Source organism: Puma concolor, unplaced genomic scaffold (genome assembly GCF_028749965.1).
Source record: "Puma concolor isolate L17-30 unplaced genomic scaffold, mPumCon1.1.hap2 unalloc_scaffold_7, whole genome shotgun sequence".
Classification (NCBI taxonomy): domain Eukaryota; kingdom Metazoa; phylum Chordata; class Mammalia; order Carnivora; family Felidae; genus Puma; species Puma concolor.
The window spans coordinates 635,386-656,118 of NW_028240280.1; the positions used below are offsets into that span (position 1 = coordinate 635,386).

Genomic DNA, 20,733 nt, shown 5'->3' on the forward strand with positions numbered 1-20,733 from the left:
GTGCTATGTAGGAACATAAAGCACGGGGGTGGTATTTTATTCAGGATTATGAGTAGGTGGTATCTGACCCCTTGCTGTGCATGATTTAGAAGCATTATCTCATTTAACTCAAACCTCATACAACTCTCTCTGGTAGGCACCCCCAGACATGTTTAAGTTTTGGTTTTTTAGTTTATTTATTTTGAGAGAGAGAGAGACAGAGCATGAGTGGGGGAGGGACAGAGAGAGAGGGCGACACAGAATCTGAAATAGGCTCCAGGCTTGGAGCTGTCAGCACAGAGCCCGACGCGGGGCTCAAACCCACAAACTGTGAGATCACAACCTGAGCCGAAGTTGGACGCTTAACCAACTGAGCCACCCAGGCACTCCCTTGCCCCCCAACAGTCCTGTTTAAAGATGAGCACATGAAGACTGAAAAAAGGGGATACTTACCAGCTCAATCCCTTACTCATCACAAGGACCTGGGGACAGTATCTATTTTACGTGTGCCTTCATTTTCTCATCCCTAAAATGGACAGGAGAGCACTTCCTCCACGGGCTTGCTGCTGCACATAAAATACTTGGTAAAGAATTTGGTATATAGTAAGTGCTCAATAAATGTAATCTGCGGCTATAGGTAAGAGCATAAATGCCTCTCCCATTTTTAAGGACTTCATTATCTGATGCAGAAGCACAAAGATACTCCCTCCAAAGCAGCGGATAATATAAACAAACTGTGTTGACTTACACCACTGTTCCTTCTAACAGGCCCATCCTCCTGACCAATTTCTACTCATCCTTCAAAACCCAAGACAAACATGTCCTCTTTGAAGCCTTCCCAGTCAGTCTCAGTTAACTGACCCACCCCTGTGCCACCATTACACCTACTTCTACAGAACTCTTTCTCGTGTATTCATTCATTCAACAATCATGTCTCAAGAGCCAACCAACTGTCACACACAACCATACTCTACTACAATTACATGTGAACATATCTCTGGGTTCCCTCCACTGTACAACTAACCTCTGTCCAGCGGCAGAAGAACTGAACTGGGTGTGGGTCAACAGAACAAACCAATGAACAAAGGAGGGCGTAAGAAAACTAGACAAAAGGGGTGGCCCAGGGGAGAAAAAAGGACTACAAGAATTCAGAGAAAGTTAAAAACACAAACCACTCAGTACCTACAGGCCAAAAAGGGCTTGAGAACGAGTTGGTCTCTGAAGGACTGAAAAGATTTGGAAGACAGGGAAGGAAAGAGATGCCAACTCATGCTCATGAGTGGAGAAAGCCAGTTCCAATCAGCTGTTAAAAGTAGTCAAGTATAGGTGCATACATGTGTCTTTGTGTAAATGCGTACGTGTATCTGGAAGGATAGATACCAAATCTCTTCACAGGAAAGATCTCTGGGAGAGGGACACTTGTATTTTGTATTCTATCCAATATATATATGTATTACTTAATTTCTTTCAAAAACATACTCTTGTTTATGTAACGTAGAAAAAAAACGTCAGTAGGTCTTCCGAAATTCAGAAGGCAGAGAAGCAAGGCCCTGCACACAGAATGAAGAGCAAATGGAAGGGGCAGAGCTCTGTGACCCAAGGGCCAATAGTAAGAGGTGAAGGACAAGATGAGAGTCAGGTGCTGCTTCAGCAGCTGCCAGATTCTTTTTACAACAAAGCTAAAAAGATATCAGCACCGTATCAAGGTGTTGGGAGCAACAGATGGCCGTGGACCTTCCGGTAACAGGAGGGAGGTGATTCCCATTTGAGGTGTACACACCCGCATACTGCCACAGGCAGGGAGACTCCAGGACAGCAAGCAGAAAGCCACGTTCCCAGCAAAGAAATAAAAACCTAAGGGGACCTGAGGTTTTTCCAACTTTATCAGAAACGTTGGTTCAGTCATATTGCAAATGCCCCACTGGAAACACCACTCAAACCACAACCCCCCATTTTGGTGTAGACCAGCCCCTTGAGTATCTGGGAGAAAACCACTTGAATCCCGGTCAATAAAATCATTCTCCTCAAAAATACACGTAGCATCTCTGCAGTCCCCACAAGCAAGGGGGGGGGACACTCAAGAACCCCATAGGCAATTCCAAGATGGCGCCTGTACATCAAGAAGAGGTCATTTCCAAAAGAACAGATCAAGGGAGCCAATGGCTTGGCTTTTTGCAAATTCATCAGGGATTCCTTTACCAAGAAGCATCTGTTCCAATCCAATCACATAATCTCCTCAAAGATGGACAGCAACATACCGAGGCATAATCTACTCAGGATCCCACAAACCAAGCCTCAACTAGCCAGAGACTCAACTTGTAAGAAGTACAGAGCAAAAACAGCATTTGTTTTTACTGAGAGATTACATAAATCTACTTCAAGAATATGGGGAAAGCTTTCACAGGAAACTGGAAGATCGTTTTGGTGCCCAGATGCCACTCAGTTCAGACTGTTCCCTGCCCAACACAGCAGCCCTGAATTTATGACAGGCCAGGCGAAGAGGAAGTACCAACGGGCCTTTATTAAAAAAAAAAAAAAGATTATAAAAATTAGGAAGGAACCTAAAAAATAAAAATGGAGAATGTCACATGCAATTGGTAGGGAAGGGAACTCTTATCACATAGAAAAGTTTATTAAATTAAGGAATAAATACATTAATATATCCAGTTAGAGGTTTTGTACAAGTAAAATCATGTGTTTATGTATCCTCAAAAATATGGTGTTAATTTAGAAGAAATGAAATAAATTACATTAGGGTTTAATGTCTTGGTCAAAAACATTTCTAAGGCATGGTGGGGACAGACTAGAACAGGATGGGGAGGGCTACAAAAATGAGCCAAGGACAGTGCTTCATTCCAGCCATGTGGGACAGAGGTACTTGCCCAGACAAACCCACAGGGGAGTCCCACTGGGTGGCCAATCAAGGGCACTCCTTTTCCATGCTAAGACATCCTACTGAGAAATTTACATGCCAATAAAATACACAATGGTGGGGAGCCAAGCAACACAGGGTCTTTTTGTGGGAGGCAGGAGTGGAGTCTGGGAGCAGCTTGTGCAGAAGGCAGAGTGAGGTCACAGCTACCTCATTAGCTAAGTAAGAGTGGGCCTTGCTGGTGCCAATCACGCGTGTGTGTCTTGAGGGCGGGACTCTGCTTCATCCCAGTGGGAACTTCCGGGTCAGATGGAAACAAACAAGGAAGAATAGGCTTATTTCAGGAAGGACTTGGTAGTAAATAAAATGGGGGCATCGTGCCTGTGAGCAAAGGCACATCTTGACTGCCGATTCTGCGGGTGGGGCTGCGGGCCGCAAATTCGAATGAGCCACTGGCAAAGCTGTGCTGGGGAAGGGAGAATAGGTAACGTGGGGGGCCAAAAGCCGCCTTGTAATCATGGCTTCTGTTTCTTCGGCATCCGTGGCAGGAAAGGTGCCAGATTTAGACCTCTGTCCGTGTAGACCTCTGTTTCCAAGCCAAGTCACAACGCTGTCTAACCAGAAACATGCAAGTCACAGAAAAGACTGACGTCCTCAAAGGCAGAGCCTGTATCTCCCATGTCTGCCACATCCCTGCAGTGGGCCCATGCTCTATGTAAGACAGCCACAAATAACATGAGTGACCAACACATAGCCTAAGCCAGGGCAGCAAATGCCTCTCTCAATTCACAGCTGAAATCATTATGGAGCACGAGGTTTCTAAATCTGGACCCTTCTGTACCTTGCCAGTGTTTCCTGGTTGCATCCAAAGGAGACCCGCTTTGGGGCAAAGCTTGCAGATGCTGCATTTGCTAACAGACACAAAACCCTGATCTTCAAGAAAATGTATTTTCAAAGTTCCACACCCATAAACCCTGGGTAGCCAGGCACTGCCCACCTGAACCCCAAACTGTAGTGCCTCGGGCTCTCCCATGGAACCCAACTACCCATGATGGTGAACAAGCCAGGCATAAACCAGGGGCAAGAGTTTAACCCAGGCACATGTGGGAAGAGACTGGAGATTTGAACAACTCTTTGCTTGGATGGCAAGGAGCCTGTGATCACTCGGGGTATTTGCCCATGGACAGAAAAAGATGTTGGGCTGAAAGACGGGTTTTTATTCTGGAACACAGAGAGGTCTAAAGTGGGTTCTGCCGGAACCTTTCTGGAGGATTTTGGGTCAAAAACTAACATTTCTAAGCTAAGCCTTTATGTGCAACATAGTTTTAGCAGCGTCTCTTAAATGGCACTTTGAAAAATAACTGTGGGGCAGCAGACAATTTGGTACCTGATCATTAGATATTCTGCAAGTGCCACCCAGCTGAAAAATATATTTATTTAAAAAAATTTTTTTAATGTTTCATTTATTCTTAGAGCACAAGTGGGGGAGGGGCAGAGTGAGAGAGGGACACAGAATCAGAAGCAGGCTCCAGGCTCCGAGCTTTCAGCACAGAGCCCGACGTGGGGCTCAAACTCACAAGCTGTGGGATCATGACCTGAGCCAAAGTCGGATGGTTTACCAACTGAGCCACCCAGGTGCCCCAAAAATAGATTTCTTATTAAGCTTCTGTACTTAAATAGTATCAGCCCACAAATGAAATCAATCCCTCTGAAAGTTTTAATGATACCAACCAAGTGCCAGGAAGCATTTCATTTCCAAGTGAGCCATATTAAAAAACTCGGGATGAGTTTTTTCCCCCCGCACCGATCCCAACCTTGAATTTTAAATTACTTGTCTTTCTCTCCCACCAGGCTCAGTCATTTCCACACTAGAGGGAGGGTGTCCTGTGGAAACGCCAAGCAGCTTAGAGCAAGGATCAACAGCAAGAGTGTTATCCAGCAGGATCCAGGAAGGTACCTTAATGTTTAACCAAGTATGGTGGTCAACAGAGTGTCACCACAGATACTACAGGTATGCAGTCAGATTTATACATCCTATGTTCTGGGAGTGACTCCATGTGCCATCCCACGGAGAGGGCGATGAACAAAGACCCGTCTCAGGGAAGCTACCGGTCTGCATGGGAAATGAAGTTCAGCACAAGAGAGGGGAACAATGTTGGAGCAGGCAGGAGGGGAGAGTCTGCAAAGGCTTTTGGGGAACTTGGTCCCAAGGTACACCACTGCACAGGGGCCATGTGCAAAACACACAAGTCGGACAACAAGGAAGAAATGGAAAGGATGTCAGTTTGTCAAGGAAGCTGCAATGCACAGTGGGCATTTTCGTGTCACCCGGCAATGTGAACGCTCACTGAGGTAGAGAAAATGGGAAGGAGTGGGGAGGGGAGAGACAGAGTGAGCTGGCTGCAGAGAAGGGTTCAGGCATGAGCAAGAGACAGACAGGCAGACAGAGACCAAGGCCCACACAGGAAGTGGCAGGGAGAGAGTGGGGTTGTCAGAGAGAGTCAGAGATAAAGACAGGCAGAGGGAGAAAGAAAGGAGCAGAGAGAAAGAGAGGCAGGAAGAAAGGAAGACACAGAACAGAGAGAGAGAAGTGCAATGGGGCGGAAGAAGAAACAGAGAAATAACAATCAGCCAGACAGAACATGAGAGAGAAGGTAATCTGAGAAAGAATGAGAACCGCCAGCTCCTTGAGACTGCCTGTGCAAGAGGCCCCAAGTGCCGGGGTACAGCGCTGCTCACCCCAAGACCCCGGCCAGCTGGGGTGAGTGGAAAGCCAGTCAGAGCCAGGACTGAAAGGCTGGCGGGCCGTGGAGAGGCTCGCCGCACCCCACAGCTACACAGCATCGCCTCCTCCCCTCCAGCCCCTGCAGACTGCACGTCCAGACAGGCCCATGAGACGAACCAGGCTTCCCTGATCCCTTCGCCAGCTAGTGCACGGGTAATGAAAATGGTGTGTAACTGGGCCCTAACGTTCCCAAATGCCTTCTTCCAAAAACATGTTAGAAAAGACGCTCCTCCGGATGCCTGGGTGGCTCAGTCGGTTAAGCGCCTGATGTCGTCTCAGGTCATGATCTCACATCTCATGAGTTTGAGCCCCGCGTCGGGCTCTGTGCTGACAGCTCCGGGCCTGGAGCCTGCTTTGAATTCTCTGTCTCGCCTGCTCCTCCCCTCTCTCTCAAAAATAAACAAACATTTAAAGAAAGTTCAGAAAAGATGCTCCTTGGGGAAATGATCTTGGGAAACAATGCATGTAACACATGCTAGATCTACTCCCTTTGGAGAGCTAGGAGGCACCGTTGTGGGAAAAGCTACAGCAGGGAAGCCCGCCGAACACTCTCTGATCTAACATTTTCTGAGATACTTCCAACACTGCACTCCCCTCTTCTAAAGGCACCAGCTTTGCACACCCCCTGAATAAGTGTTCTGCTTCTGGGAAACTGCCTTCTCTACCTACATTCCAAGTTTCCCAAAGAGCCCTTTCTGAGATTAAGATGAAGTGATTAGTATGCTGCAAAAAGCAAAACACAAAAAACAAAACCCAAAAAACCCCGCTTTGATATCCAGAATGAGATGGAGACAAGAAAGGGACAGATTCATCTTGCAGGTAGGGAGTGGGAACCACAAAGGAATTTGAATCTTTAAAACCACCCAGTGTGCTGTGCCTAGAGCACATCAGACACTCAATTTTGCTTGAAAAGAAAAAGCAAAAATGAAAGAGGAAGAGGCACGGTCTTAAATAAGGAGAAAGGCCTGGATGTGCATCGGACGCTACCTTGAAGCCACGTGCCTCAGGCTGGGTCATGAGAGCTCTCTGAACCTCGGTCCGCTCGGCTGACCTCTGGACCTAAGACGTACATTACACAGGGCTGCTGTCGCGGAGAGAGGATGTGAACGCAGCCTCCAGTCACACCACACTGGACCATCTCTGCTGCCTCAGGGGAGTGGATCTGATTAAAGGGTGCTCGGGGTAGAGAAACAGAGAACCGCCGCGGGGGCAGAAGAAAGAAAAGAGGAATCCAACTTCAGTGACCAAGTCTGACCAAGGGACCAAGTGAGACCAAGTCTACTCCCCCGGGGGGAAGAAACCCGCAGGTGAGGAGGAGGTGAACCCTCGGCTCTTCCCGCCAGTGACTCTAACGGACCCCCACGCCTCACAATCTGACAGTGCACTATTTCCCTGTCTCCGTTTATTATTGAAAGCAGAAGCTGTTCTCCCAGAGAATTCTCAGGACTGTAATCAAATCCCAATAAAAGTGGAAAAAGAAAAAAAAGAGAAGAGAAGAAAAAAGGAAAAGAAAAAACTCTGGCATTCATTCACATCTTATACCAGAGGTGGGGGGGGGGGGGGGAAGAATCATGAATATAGTCCTGAAAATGCTTACATTCAAAAAAAGAAAACTAAAAAGCTTTAACCCCTAATCCCAAACTCATTCTTAAAATAAGCCACTTGGCTTCAAAGTCTGTAACATCACAAAAAGGTAGCAAACTCTGTCCCTGCTCCTGTTTTTGAAAACAAAGATCCGGGCCACACACTCCTCCTGAGCTCCATGCAAACGAACTTCTCGCTCAGCAAACACTCAGCAAGCACCTACTACATGCACCCCATGCTAGGGGATTCGGACATGAAAATGGGTCAGGCCCCAGCCACGTGCCCACCACCGAGCGATTTTACTGGCAACCTCTCACTGGGCTGCCCAGGGGAGCCAAGTTACTCCCCACTTGATAGAAGTAAAAACTGGGGCTTCCAAATACAGCAAAACCAGTTCCTGCCCTTGAGGCTATGGTGGTGTAGGAGTAAGTCTAACCTAAGGTCAGGAGAGAGCCAGGCCAAGTGGATATGAACTCAGGAGAGCCTGAGCTTCCCCACAATAGATGCCTCTCACAGAGGAAAAGAAGGTTCCAGAACTGAAGATGAGCTTCAGACTTCCTCCTTCATTTTGCTCCAGCTGCCTGACTCTGGGGAGATAAGCAGAGCAGGCCTGAGGCAATGACAAGGTCAGGTGTGCCCTGGGGACCGCTGCCCAAATGGCCAGCTCTTCCCACAGTCTTCAGGCCCTTAAATGACCGCTTTTCTCTCTCCTCCCTGTGTCCAGCACAACCTGCCCCCAGGAAAGGATCCCCTGATAGTCAGAGATACCTTTGTGTGAATGGATGTCATTGCCCTGACGGGCATTCAGACGGGAGACAAAGACATGGCATAGTGGAGAGAAGGTGGGCTTGCATGGCAAAGGTGTCAGGCAAAGTCTGGACTCCACTACTTTCTACGTGGGACTATCATTCATTCATCCAATTATTCACTCAATGAGCCAACCCACATGAACTCAGCACCTACTGCATGAATCACTGGGCTCCAAGGGAGCAGGAGACATAGAATTTGCTCTCCTGGAGCAGAGAAGACACATACCAATCCGTGACAGATCCACATAAAATTCCATTAAGGGAGAGATGCATGTAAGCGTCATACTCTACAGGGAAAATCTGACTTTGTTAGGAGCATCAGCAAGGTCCTGAGGAAGCAAGGAGTTGATATTGACAGTTTGTTGCCTGAGCACAGAGTATTGTTCCAGGCAGAGGAAACAGCAGGAACAAAGGCCACATAGAATGAGGAAGCAAGGGACATGGAGCTGAAGATGACCGCTAGGCTGGAGGCCCACCACAGTGGTGCGCCATAACGAGGTAGCAGGTGGGGCCTAAACCCTTCTGTACCTCTGCTGCCATATTTATAAAAGAGGGTGACACCCCCCCCCCCTTAATTCACAGGCTTCTTCCCAAAATTAAGTGAAAATGAACACAAAGACCCAATGTGTGACTGACACACTGTCAGAACTGGATAAATCGTGAGCTGGTGATGGATGCTGGCCCTCCAGTAGGGTTTCCTACAATGAGGTGGGGGGGAGAACCTGGAAGAGGAGTCTCTAAGCTAGAGACCAGAGCTTGTTTTAGTCCTCTTGGCCGTCTCTGGCACAGTATTTTATTCGTTTCTCCAGTACAACAACATGGCAACTTAAGATAATGTCTACAGTTTCTAAACCTGTCAAATAATCTAGGAGAGACCTTGATTTTGTAACCAACGTATGTCGGGGAATCTCTCATAACCCAGATGATGGAGAAGCAGGAGAAGCAATCAATGGTGGCTCTATTTTCAAGAGTTTGGCCCTAACTGAAAAATATCTTTTTTAAAGCATCTAATGCTTGTGAGGTTTATTTAGAGTTTTCCTGAGTACACGCAGACAGTCTGTTTTATTTTGATGTGTAAAACTTCTTTAAGAGCCCGGAGTTCTACTAGAGAAAGAGTCAAGGCAGCCATTTACCATTATTAATTTATAAATTTTTAGTTAAGCCAAACCTGGGTATTATTTTATAAAGCAGCATTTTTATTACTTTTTGTGCCTTTTCTATCTTGTAGGTGAAGGCCTTTACCCAATTAGTAAAAGTATTAACCCATACAAACAGATGTTGGAATTTTTTTTTTTTTGACCTTGTCATCTGAGTGAGACCTAAATTGTTGGTCTTTCCTGGATAGTCTCCAGTTCCTTGATTGTCTGGGACAGCAAGTTTGTGGTTGAAAGGATTGCTTTTTTTTTTTTTTTTTTAACGTTTTTTTAATTTATTTATTTTTGAGACAGGGAGAGACAGAGCATGAACAGGGGAGGGTCCGAGAGAGGGAGACACAGAATCTGAAACAGGCTCCAGGCTCTGAGCTGTCAGCACAGAGCCCGACGCGGGGCTCGAACTCACAGACCGTGAGATCATGACCTGAGCCGAAGTCGGCCACTTAACCGACTGAGCCACCCAGGTGCCCTGAAAGGATTGCTTTTAAGACATACTTTACAGACTGAAACTACTTGCAGAATTTTTTCTAATAAATATCCTTTGGGCCATGTGATTAAGTTTTGTCCCTCCCTAAACGAAAGGCCTGATGGTATGTTTTAATAATCTTTTAGCTGTGTGAGCTTGGGAATAGTAATTGCCCTGCTCTGTTTGTAACCATTCCAGCGGCTTGAGACAGTGTCTAGAAGTTGAGTCTCCTTTAATAATTGATATAGCAGCAAACTATTCTCCTGAACTCTGGCATCTACAGCCTACAGTATCTAGTAGTTTTCAAAAACTCACATAACTTTATCTGTCCTGGAGTTAGTAGCACCATAGTCTTTGATTTAGTTATAATGTCCCTTTCCTACAAGGCTAGTTAAGGCTCTCTGGCATTATCAGCAAAGAATGAGAAAAAAATTAGGTTTCCCCATACACATCCCAGCGGCTAAGAGAAAACTTTAGTTCGAAGTTTTTCAAAGATGCCTGTAATCATCATGCTGTGTTTTGATAGTTGGCCTGGAGCAGAAGGGAGGACAGAAAAGGTAGCTCTAGTGTTAAGAAGGAAATCAACCAGTTTTCCTTCTATATTCAGAGTTCCTGAGGTTCTGGCTTTCTGATAGACCGTTGGTTTAGGGGAGCCACCGTGAAGAGCCCCAGGCGCCAGTTAGTCCCTTCTAGGGACGGTGGTTACCTGAGCCCTCACAGAGATCCAAAGAGATAGAGGTCAAATCTTCAGTGGCTGTTTCCATACAAGGGGCATGGCTTATGGCGTTTTTATTTTGGTTGTCCCCTCTGAGGATGTTCTCATTTTAGTGCTCTGAATGGCCACATCAATGGCACTTGGAACCAGGACCTTGAGAAGTCCGGTCTGACATAGCACATAAGGCTACAACTAAGGCCTCAGATTTTTTTTTTAAGCTTCCTTTTCTGTTTTGTTTGTAATATACCCAATTGGCAGCTTGTAAGACCTCCTCCAGGGTCCCTTCAAGGCCAACAGCCAATTTTTGTCTTTTCTCTGAATATCTAGGGCTGAATGACTGACAAATTTGTCCTTAAAAATCATTTCACCCTAAGGGGTGTCAAGGGGGATAGCCATATATTTAATGAGAGCCTCCCTCAACCTCTCCAGGAAGGTCATTGGGCTCCCATTTTGTGTTTGTAAAATAGTGGCTAGTTTAGCATAATTCAAGGGCTAAATCTTAGATTTCCTTTATTCCCCCCCCCCCCAAAAAAAAACAACTGTCTCATTAAGAGTCTGATTTAACAAAAGCATTATATTTTTCCAGGTCAACTCAAAAACGTATGTAATATTCTGAGAAGCCTTTATACACTTATTGGATCAGAAAGTTTACCTAGATCCCCTTTTGACTGTCTTAAACCTTGTAAAGTTTTTTTGTTTGTTTCTTTGTTTTTTGTTTTTTAAATGCCTCCATTTCCTGCCTGTAGGACCTTGGGGGTATGGTCTGCGACCAAGCAAAATTTCCTTGGTTGTCATAGGATGCATTAATTTTATTTTGGTCTAACAGTAAGTTCCATATTGATCATTGGCTGTTGAGGGAGGGAGTTAAAGAGCCAAAGTTGAGGTCTATTCGCCTGCCTTTGGATCAAAGGAGGAGGAATTTTAATCTTAACCCTGTGTACTTTTAAAATCCATCTATTTTCACTTTAGTCCATCCTGACCACACATAAAATTTCTTTTTTAAAGATTTTCCTTCACAAATCTTCTACAAATCTTCTTTGCAGTTAGATTTTGTCCCAAGCCATTTTTCTCCAAATAACCTGTCTCATTTAGGACAAAATTACTTTCTTTTACCTTCAACAAAAATGTATTTTCCTATCTTATATCTTTCGTTTTTATCTTCTTTTTTACATATACAGTTGCCTTTCTTATTTTTATCAGTTTTAACTACATGTAGCAGAATTTTAACTCTTAGAAACCTTAGTCTCCAGTGAAAACTAAGCAGTAACCAATTATGAACTCTAGGTTACACCAGAAAACAAAGCATATTTTTCAACAGTTCCAAATATCCTTAGTTATTTTTCCTGTAACAAGTCAGAAGCACAAACCTACGTTTAGTAATTAGTGCTTTAGCCTCTTATCTAGTTAGATATCCAGTGAATTCAACCTCAGTTTATCATGCAAGCAAAACTTTAATGGTTTAGGTACCAAAGACTTTGAAAGCTATCTTAACAATTACCCATGAAAACATTGAGAGAGACAAAATTAACCGTCACTTTAAGCCATCCTTTTGTTAACAAACTGGAACAGAGATAACATGAGCTGATTTGACCTTCAGTAAATGTAGGTAGAATTATTTTTTTTAATGTTGATAAACATGGTCTATCTCAAACCAACAAACATAAATTAGCTTAAACACTGATTAGGTTTTACTTGAATCCATGTAAGACAATTTGTTCCCCAGGGTTAATTTTTACCTGGAATGTTGGTGGGGAAATGGACACCGGTGGTCTTTGCTCTTGGACATCTGGGGGGGGAGGGGGAACTGATGGTGTCTGAGGCATTGAGGAGTCAGTTGTGCAGGCCGCCCCCCCAGGTGGTGCAGAAACAGGAGGGAGGGAAGGAAAGGCAGAAGGGAGGAGGTGCCAGCATAAGGCAGAGAAAGAATTCCCAGGGTCTGCCACTGATGGCTTCTGTGCCTCAGCCACTATAAAACAAGATCATAAATACACTCTCTAGAAAAGCCATGACCATCCCACTTGGCCATCCTCAGGATCTGAATGAGAGGAGGTCCTCATTTCTCAGGCTCAGCCAGAGGACCATCCTGGGTGCCGAGATGAAGACTCAGCGCCCCCACCCTTCATCTCTCCCCTCCCCACTCAGCTGTCTCTGCAACAAGCTTGCCTTAAATTCTCCTTCATGCGATGCATATTCCATATACGGGCAAGAGTTACAAACAATTCGGGGTGCTAAAATTAATTCGCTCCCTTGCTGATGAGGAAAGGGTAAGCACTGAGGTAGACTAATAAAAATGTACTTAATGTGTACAGCAAATATTTATTCATTTTCAGAAAATCTGCAGAAAGGGTAAGCACTGAGGTAGACTAATAAAAATGTACTTAATGTGTACAGCAAATATTTATTCATTTTCAGAAAATCTGCAAAGCTGCCACCCTCCCTGCTCCCATAAAATCTAACCATCCTACTCAGCTTCTATCCTTATCCCCTGCTCATTTGCATAATATTAACACTGCAGAACATGCTAGCCTAGGAATATTTTTTTATAATTACACACATCACAGGACCTGTCAGTATCTAATGAAGGATAATTTCTGCTATTATAAGAAGCTGAAAAGATCATTTTCATGAATTCATAATATGAATTGTTAAATTCAAACAATGTATGAAATTCCAAAAAAAAAAGAAAGAGAAAGAAAGAAAAGAAAGAAAAGAAAGAAAGAAAAGAAAGAAAAGAAAGAAAAGAAAGAAAAGAAAGAAAAGAAAGAAAAGAAAGAAAAGAAAGAAAAGAAAGAAAAGAAAGAAAAGAAAGAAAAGAAAGAAAAGAAAGAAAAGAAAGAAAAGAAAGAAAAGAAAGAAAAGAAAGAAAAGAAAGAAAAGAAAGAGAAAGAAAGAGAAAGAAAGAGAAAGAAAGAGAAAGAAAGAGAAAGAAAGAGAAAGAAAGAAAAGAAAGAAAAGAAAGAAAGAAAGAAAGAAAGAAAGAAAGAAAGAAAGAAAAAAACGGGAGGGGGGAGAAAAATATTTTCAGTGTCTAAAAGTAACCGGCCCTCTAAAGGCAGAATCATTTCTGTCCTGCACAGAAACAACACAACACATGGGGCAGATCTTTGCCTGAGGGGAAGAAACATACCAATTGGCTCATGTCAAAACAATTCCTGGTTTTTTTTTTTTAATGTTTATTTATTTTTGAGAAGAGAGCATGAGCGGGGGAGGAGAGAAAAAGAGGGAGACACAGAATCTGAAGCAGGCTCCAGGCTCTGAGCTGTCAGCACAGAGCCCGACGCGGGGCTTGAACTCACGGACCCCGAGATTATGACCTGAGCTGAAGTTGGACACTCAACCGACTGAGCCACCCAGGCACCCCATGTCACTTCCTGCTTTTAATTTTTCACCAGGTGCCCTGAGTCAGAGGATAAAATGCACACCGCTGGCAAGTCATATGGGGTGCTACTTGCTCTGACCCCTGCCTAGTTCTCTTACCTCTCCTTCCCTCCAGGAAAGAGAATCTGACAATGAAACAAACCTATCCTGGAGGCAGAACCAAGGGGCAGAGAGATACGTGTTCCTGGTAAACTGTTATGCATACCTGGATTCAGCCACACCTGCAACCAAAGGCCTACTTCCAAGGGATAATACACTTTCTTGTGGGCTTCAGCTGGTTGCTGTTGTTTGCCAGAGGGGGGAAATTTTCTATTGCTGAAATAGGGCTGGTGGCCTCAAAAGACCTGAAGGCAAGAGCAGAACCACGGCTCTCATGGCTGGTGGAGGCCAAAACTCAGACTGTTAATCAGGGGTCACCATGGGAGTTGAGACTGGGGCAGCGGGTGGTGATCTATTATGTATGCATGCTGGGGTCAGAGGGTCGTCAGGATCTATGTATGAGGGAGAGGGCTAGACCCCAGAAAAAGACAATCACCTGTAAGATGGCTTGGCTCACAGGTGCCCACAATACATGGCAGCAAAGCCCCACATCTACTCTCCTCGGGGAAGTGTGAAAAGACCAAACAACAAGTGACATTTCCAGAAGAAACTGGTCTGTTCCCACCTTGAAACTATGAAGACATCATGTACTAAAATCTGAGTTTTCACTAAGAGAAATAATGTTTATACCTTAGATAAGGGAAGGAGGGAGGAAAGGCCTTAACCAACAGAGAAGATACTGAATGCATTAACTAGATTACTAGATTCTGGAATATTACCCCCTTCTATAAAATGAGGTTTTCAAACTACAGATTGCATCCCTTTTAGTGGGGTGGTGAAAGGAATTCAGTGAGTCACAAGTGTCTGTTATGATGGAGAATATAAAACATAAGAATGTTTTGCACACAGTAAGGTTAAATAAGTAATGTTCTAGGAAGGCAGTGTCTCAATTTCTTAATACATGAACATGTGCACTTAAAAGCATCCTTCTTACTGTGAGCCATAGTCAAAAAGGACTGAAAACCAGGTTTGCTGTTGGGTTTTATTTTTTATTTTTATTTTTTTTATTTATATATGAAATTTATTGTCAAATTGGTTTCCATACAACACCCAGTGCTCATCCCAAAATGCTGTTGGGTTTTAAATGAAAAGCAACTGATGGGCATAGAACTCATGCTTACACCAAGCGACTATGCTTCTGTACATCATTCCCATCAAAATGAAGCCCCCTGTAGAGAAGGACACACGTATGTGGGGTTATTTCAACACCGTTTTTACTGGCAAAAGCCTGGAAACAACCTAAATGCCTTCTATAGGAAACTGAGCTTTAAAATTATATCATTATATCATTGATATATCATATCATTGATATTAGTATCAAAAGATATTAAGATGACTGATTTAGGGGCGCCTGGGTGGCTCAGTTGGTTAAGCGTCCAACTCTTGATCTCGGCTCAGGTCACGATCTTATGGTTCATGGGTTTGAGCCCTGTGTCGAGGTCTGCACTGACAGCACAGAGCCTGTTTCAGATGCTGTCTCTGCCTCTCTCTCTCTCTCTCTCTCTCTGAAAATAAATAAGCTTAAAAAAAAAAAAAAGACTTATTTAGATCTTTACCTATTGATCTGGACAAAGATTCATGACTTAAGTGATATACCATTACCTGAGAAACGCCAAGTAGATCAAGGGTCTACAAACTTTTTTTTTTTTAAAGGGCCAGATAGTACATATTTTCAGTTCTTCAGGCAACATGTTCTTTGCACTAGTCAACATTCCATTATATCGAGAAAGCAGAGACAATATGTAAAAAATTGGTGTGGCTGTGTTGCACTAACACTTTATTTACACAAACAGATGACATGCCTATGGACCACAGTTTGGCAACCTTGGATAGAGACTCAATGGTAATTCCATTCTTGGGGAGAATAAAAAGAAACCGAATGGGTATATGTGTTTGTCAAGATCTGTTTAAGTTTACATATGTCAATTAATTCTGGTTGTCTGAAATAGGTAGCACTGGGTCAGAGTAACTTGTTCGTACATCTCTGTATTGTTGCATTTGTTACAAAAAGTATATATAACTCAACTTTAAAATTCCAATAAAATACTCAACTATTAAAAAACAAGGTATGAGAAGGGCATGGGTGGCTCAGTTAGCATCTGACTCTTGATTTCAGCTCAGGTCATGATCTCACAGTTCATGAGATCGAACCCCACGTTAGGCTCTGCACTGACAGCAGGGAGCATGCTTGAGATTCTTTCTCTCCCTCTCTCTCTGCCCATCCCCTGTTCACGCTCTCTCTCTCTCTCTCTCAAAAGAAATCAACTTAAAAAAAATCTAGTGACTGATTTCACTAAAATCAATTCTCTAGTACATTTAACCATGTTTTATTATTGCAAATAATAGAAGGGACAGAAAAGACCTCCTATGATTCATATTTAATTGGAGGCTAAGTGTCATACAAAGAACTCTCTGGCTACAAGTTGCCAAAACAGATGAAAAGAGTAATAGAAAGTCATGGGAAACCAAGATTAATTTTATTCTCCTCTCCACATGGGAGACCAAATGATACAGAAAGAGTAGTTTAAAACTTAAGCTCAGGGGCACCTGGGTGACTCAGTCAGTTGAGCCTCCAACTCTTGATTTCAGCTCAGGTCATGATCCCAGGGTCATGGAATCAAATCCCACATTAAGTTCGTGGCCTGCTTGGGAATCTCACTCTCCCCCTCCAGCATTTTCTTTCAAATGAATGAATGAATGAATGAACGAATGAATCTTACCAGGTAGGTACTTACAGATGGAGTGGCTCAGTTATGCCATCCCAAAATGACACCAGGTGAGCCATAAGTCAGGGTTTGCACCTGGGCCTCAATTCTAATTCCAATTCTCATGGTATTGACCAATAGCTGATCAAGAGGACAAACGTCCACGGTAAATCCAATCCTGCGTGCTACAAGGGCACCCTTGATTCACAGGAGAAATAAGCACGGGACACAAAGAAAATGGCTACCTTACTGCTTAAACACAAAGAGAAGGAGGAGTCCTGTTTCTCCTGTTTCACACAAATGGGGAGAGCTTCAAAAGTGGGAAGCAGAAATCATCTTTCACATTTTACTTTTCCCCATTTCTCCACTGAAACAGACCCCATTCCTGTCCCTGCTAGCCAAGCCAACACCACCAGCTTCCTCGGGTAAAAGCCAAGTAGCTGCTAATTCAGATGTGTGGCGGAAAGGGCTTGTGTCCCCTAGCCATTCTTTCTTCTGTACCAAGAAAAATTTCTTGCTGAGCACCTGACCATCTGGATGGAAGACAAAGACAATTTCCCAGCATCCACTGCAGCTAGGGGAGGCCACATGAACATGTCATGGGCAAACTGCAGAAGAAAACGTTCATGAACTGGAAGACTAAGGAAGAGAAACTACCCAAAATGACATACACAGAAAACCAAAGGCCAGGTAACCTGCCTAAGGTTACATTTCTGGCAAAGGGCAGACCTGGGACTTTTGCGGCCAAACCCATGGTCTCACGTTCATGTTCTAACACTTTCTGGTAAAGGCTGCCTCCGTGAACAATGTTCCACTCTACTTTGGAAAAGAGGTGAGAAAAGAGGCAAGACAGCAAGCAGCAGCCAGCTTGCATCCCATCGAACCCCACTTCCTGTCACTCGGAACACATGTGACTAGTTGCTGACACTTGATATAATTTACAGTCAGGTTGAACCACTGCCTGACTTTACTGTTAAATTATTTACTGTGGGTTTTGTCCATGCCATCCACTTTTCTCTTGGCCCATAAAGTCCATGTGTCAAAGGGAGGGGTGGTCAGAGATCACAAAGCTCTCTCCAGGTGGGGGTGTTTACCCCAAGGAGCGGTCACATGGCAAAGCAATATACCTACCTGGAAAGGTAGGTTCCAGATTGTTAACAACACCTGAGGGTTGGTAAGTGACTTTTAGTTTTTCCCTTTCTACTTACCTGTATCATCTTATATTCTCTACAGTGAATATGGCTTCTTTTTTAACAAGAAAACACAAATTGGTGTTCAACAATAAAGTTGCTGGAAAAGTATTTTTAAGCAAGCTACGAGTTCAGCAGATGCTTTTGGCCCCTGGGTATACGTTTGCTTCCTGTCTATTCCAAATCCTTCATTTTACTCATCGGGAAGAAGCCAAGAGCATAGAAGCAAGGCTTCAAAACGTGCGGGCACAATTCCTGGCTGCCCAGCAGCCGGACCCCTGCACTATGCTAATGGCATTATAATGAGACAAACCAGGTGCAAACAAAGGCACAAGCAATTAAAGGTAGAGCTGAGCTGGGTGTAACTGGCTCCACCTGTGGGAAGGAGGGTGCGTTTTTGGAGGGATTGGGTCCCATGAACAGTAAGAAGAGGAGTCCGACAGAAATGAAAAGGGCAGTGGGGAGACTGGCAAGGTGGCAAGTTTCAGGTACAGCACATACCTAGAATGCCTCCTGGTTCCTGTGGTCAAGTGCACCTAGAAAGCACATAGCATGGCTCAATGTCCACAACCTGCCCTGTTCTGCCCACTGGCTTGGCTGCCTGGGAGACATCTGGGTGCTCCCTCTCCTACAGCCCACCCAGTGTACCCACCCAGTCACCCCAGCCTATGGGCTGCAGAGGGGCACACACTGCCATTCCCTTCTGTGTCAGGACACCATTCACCCACTGTGCACCTTGGGCAAAGCACTTGACCGCGCTGATGACAGTAAAAACAATCGAATCCTTACGCGGGGGATGGCAGGGGCTGTAACCCAGTTCGGCCCCTCTCTACGCTCTGACCTCTTAAGTTTCAGGCCCCTCACCCATACAACGGGGACGATGACAGTACTCACCCCACAAGAAGGGTGCCTATCAAGCAGAGCAGGGCCTGGCATATGAAGCTTAATCCACGTGAGCTATTATCATACGGTGCTCAACACATTCATTCTTTCACTCATTCATCAAAAAGCTCTTTGTCACCTACCAGGGGGACATCTGGGGTCAGGCATCTGTTTTTGGAAGGTGTCTGCACAACAGTGTCAAAACCAAGTCAATGTTCCTCACAAGGAGCCTGCATCCTGGTATAAATGCTTAGTGAATACATCACTCAAGAAAGGAAGGAATAAAAAATTTTAAGTACAAAATAGGCAGCAATACTACTAGTTTCAGAACTAGAGTGGCATTGAACAAAACAAGCCACCTGTCAGCTTCCTGGAAGGAGAGAAGCCGGACACCAAACAAGACGTTGACTGACAAACTGCACAACAATCCAAGGCCAAGGCGGCCCTAGAAAGTAACAGCGCAATGATCAATGTACATCTGGCTTTGGCCCACCTCCAGGAGGGAGCTGAAGCTGTCCGAGGGCTCCTGTTCCATTTCTGGGACTTCCTTTCTCGCCGAACAATAAAGAAGAAATGAACAGAAATCACAAATCGATACTTGGTATTTCCAAGCAATTTCTCTTTCAATGATTTAGCAGGGGAAAGCATCCTACAGGGGATAAAATCAGGGTGAGCAAATAAAAGGTTATCCTTTATGGGAGTCCCCAGAGAGACATGGGCACTTCTAGACCCAGGGACCAGATCCTCTTGCAATGATGACCCCTGTGCCTTTGATGAAGTTTTTCTCCATGCTGACAGCACTAAGGGATGGTTGGGGGTGGTGGGAACAGGGAAGGCGGGGAGGAGCTTTGGCAGCACCACCCCCACCCCTCCCACATAGCTTCCATCAGCCTCCTGGGGCCAGGACAGCTGGCTATCTACCCAATATCCATTATCCCTCCTTCATGTGCCAATGACGCAATCACATTTCCCAGCTTTCCTTGCAATTAGGGGAGCCGAAGAGCTAGAAGCAGAAGTCGTGGGGGAGGGGGTGGTATCCTGAAAAGCTTCTTACAGATTACCCCTCAGGTTTTAAATCCTTATAGAATTCAGCTATGAAATGCACGCTCAGCCCCTCGCCACTTCCCACTTCCAGCTGCCTAACATACAGGTGTAATGGCTCAAACATCAGCCGCCATCTAGGTACCATAAGGCAATCAAGACGATAAAAAGCCATGTACTGAAGATTGTAGAGCAAAAAGAAAAAGCAGCCTGAGTTCCTGATGATCATAAAACCATCACACTAGCCCCAGAGAAGACTATGTATTTCCAGACTTGTGATAGGTAAGGGAAAAATCTTGTAGAAGTCACTGTTTGGGTTTTTTTGGTTTGTTTTTTTTAATGCAGCCAAACCTCACTACTTGACCCACTAACCCAAATGAACATACAAATTCAACATAACAGAGCGCATTTTATGCAGACGCAGTGCCAAGACAATGCCTCCAAACCCCTACCCCACAAAACCACCAAACCTCTGCTGAATAAAAATTCTGGAGAGGTTACATTTCCCACATCACCCCAGCTGCATGGCCACCTGCGCTTCTGCAACCCAACATGATCTCTTCATCGGTCTCCCTCCTCATTTCAGAGGGTTGCCCCCATCCCATTCTCAATCGACTGTGCTGTGTAGAGCTGCTCCCACCTCACCTCTCCCCACCCCTAGGAGTGGGCATGTGAGGAGCCTGGTGTGGCCCATCAGAGTCCTAACCCTCCTCTGAAATCCAGAAGATTACCTTAAAGGAGGCATGTCATCCAAGCTGGGCCACAGTGTTCATCTGGGAACATATGGATGTAATCAGTAAGGATGTCCTAAATGGCATTTGAAACTTAATTTTTTTTATTGATCAGAAATAAATACGGAAAACTGTGCATTAAATCTGGGTGGTGAGTACACTGGGTATTGGATACCTTATTCCCCAGACTTTTCCAGTAAATTCTAACTTAAAAAAAAAAAATCAGAGTTTGGGCCACTGTCCCATAAACGGTTCTCCAGGTGCTTCCAGTACTGATCACTGCCTAAGGGGTCAGGTACTGAGCTACTGGTACAGATATTTATTTGAAGGTCAGTAAACTAGT

General features: G+C 44.6%; 1 protein-coding gene and 1 long non-coding RNA gene across 3 annotated transcripts in view; one reads left to right on the forward strand and one right to left on the reverse strand.

Annotated features, from left to right (window-relative positions):
• LOC147571030 (transport and Golgi organization protein 1 homolog) overlaps positions 1-20,733 on the reverse strand; it is a 494,441-nt gene that overhangs the window by 211,068 nt on the left and 262,640 nt on the right. The window lies entirely within an intron of this gene.
• The window catches only part of LOC147571036 (uncharacterized), a 59,282-nt gene that overhangs the window by 35,618 nt on the left and 2,931 nt on the right, over positions 1-20,733 (forward strand). Inside the window, exon 3 of one of the 2 annotated variants that reach the window (XR_015247795.1) lies at positions 4,703-4,847. The exons of the other annotated variant lie outside the window; for it this stretch is intronic. This is a non-coding gene — a long non-coding RNA (uncharacterized LOC147571036). Of the gene's footprint in view, positions 1-4,702; positions 4,848-20,733 lie in introns of those variants that run through there. 2 annotated transcript variants of the gene reach the window in all.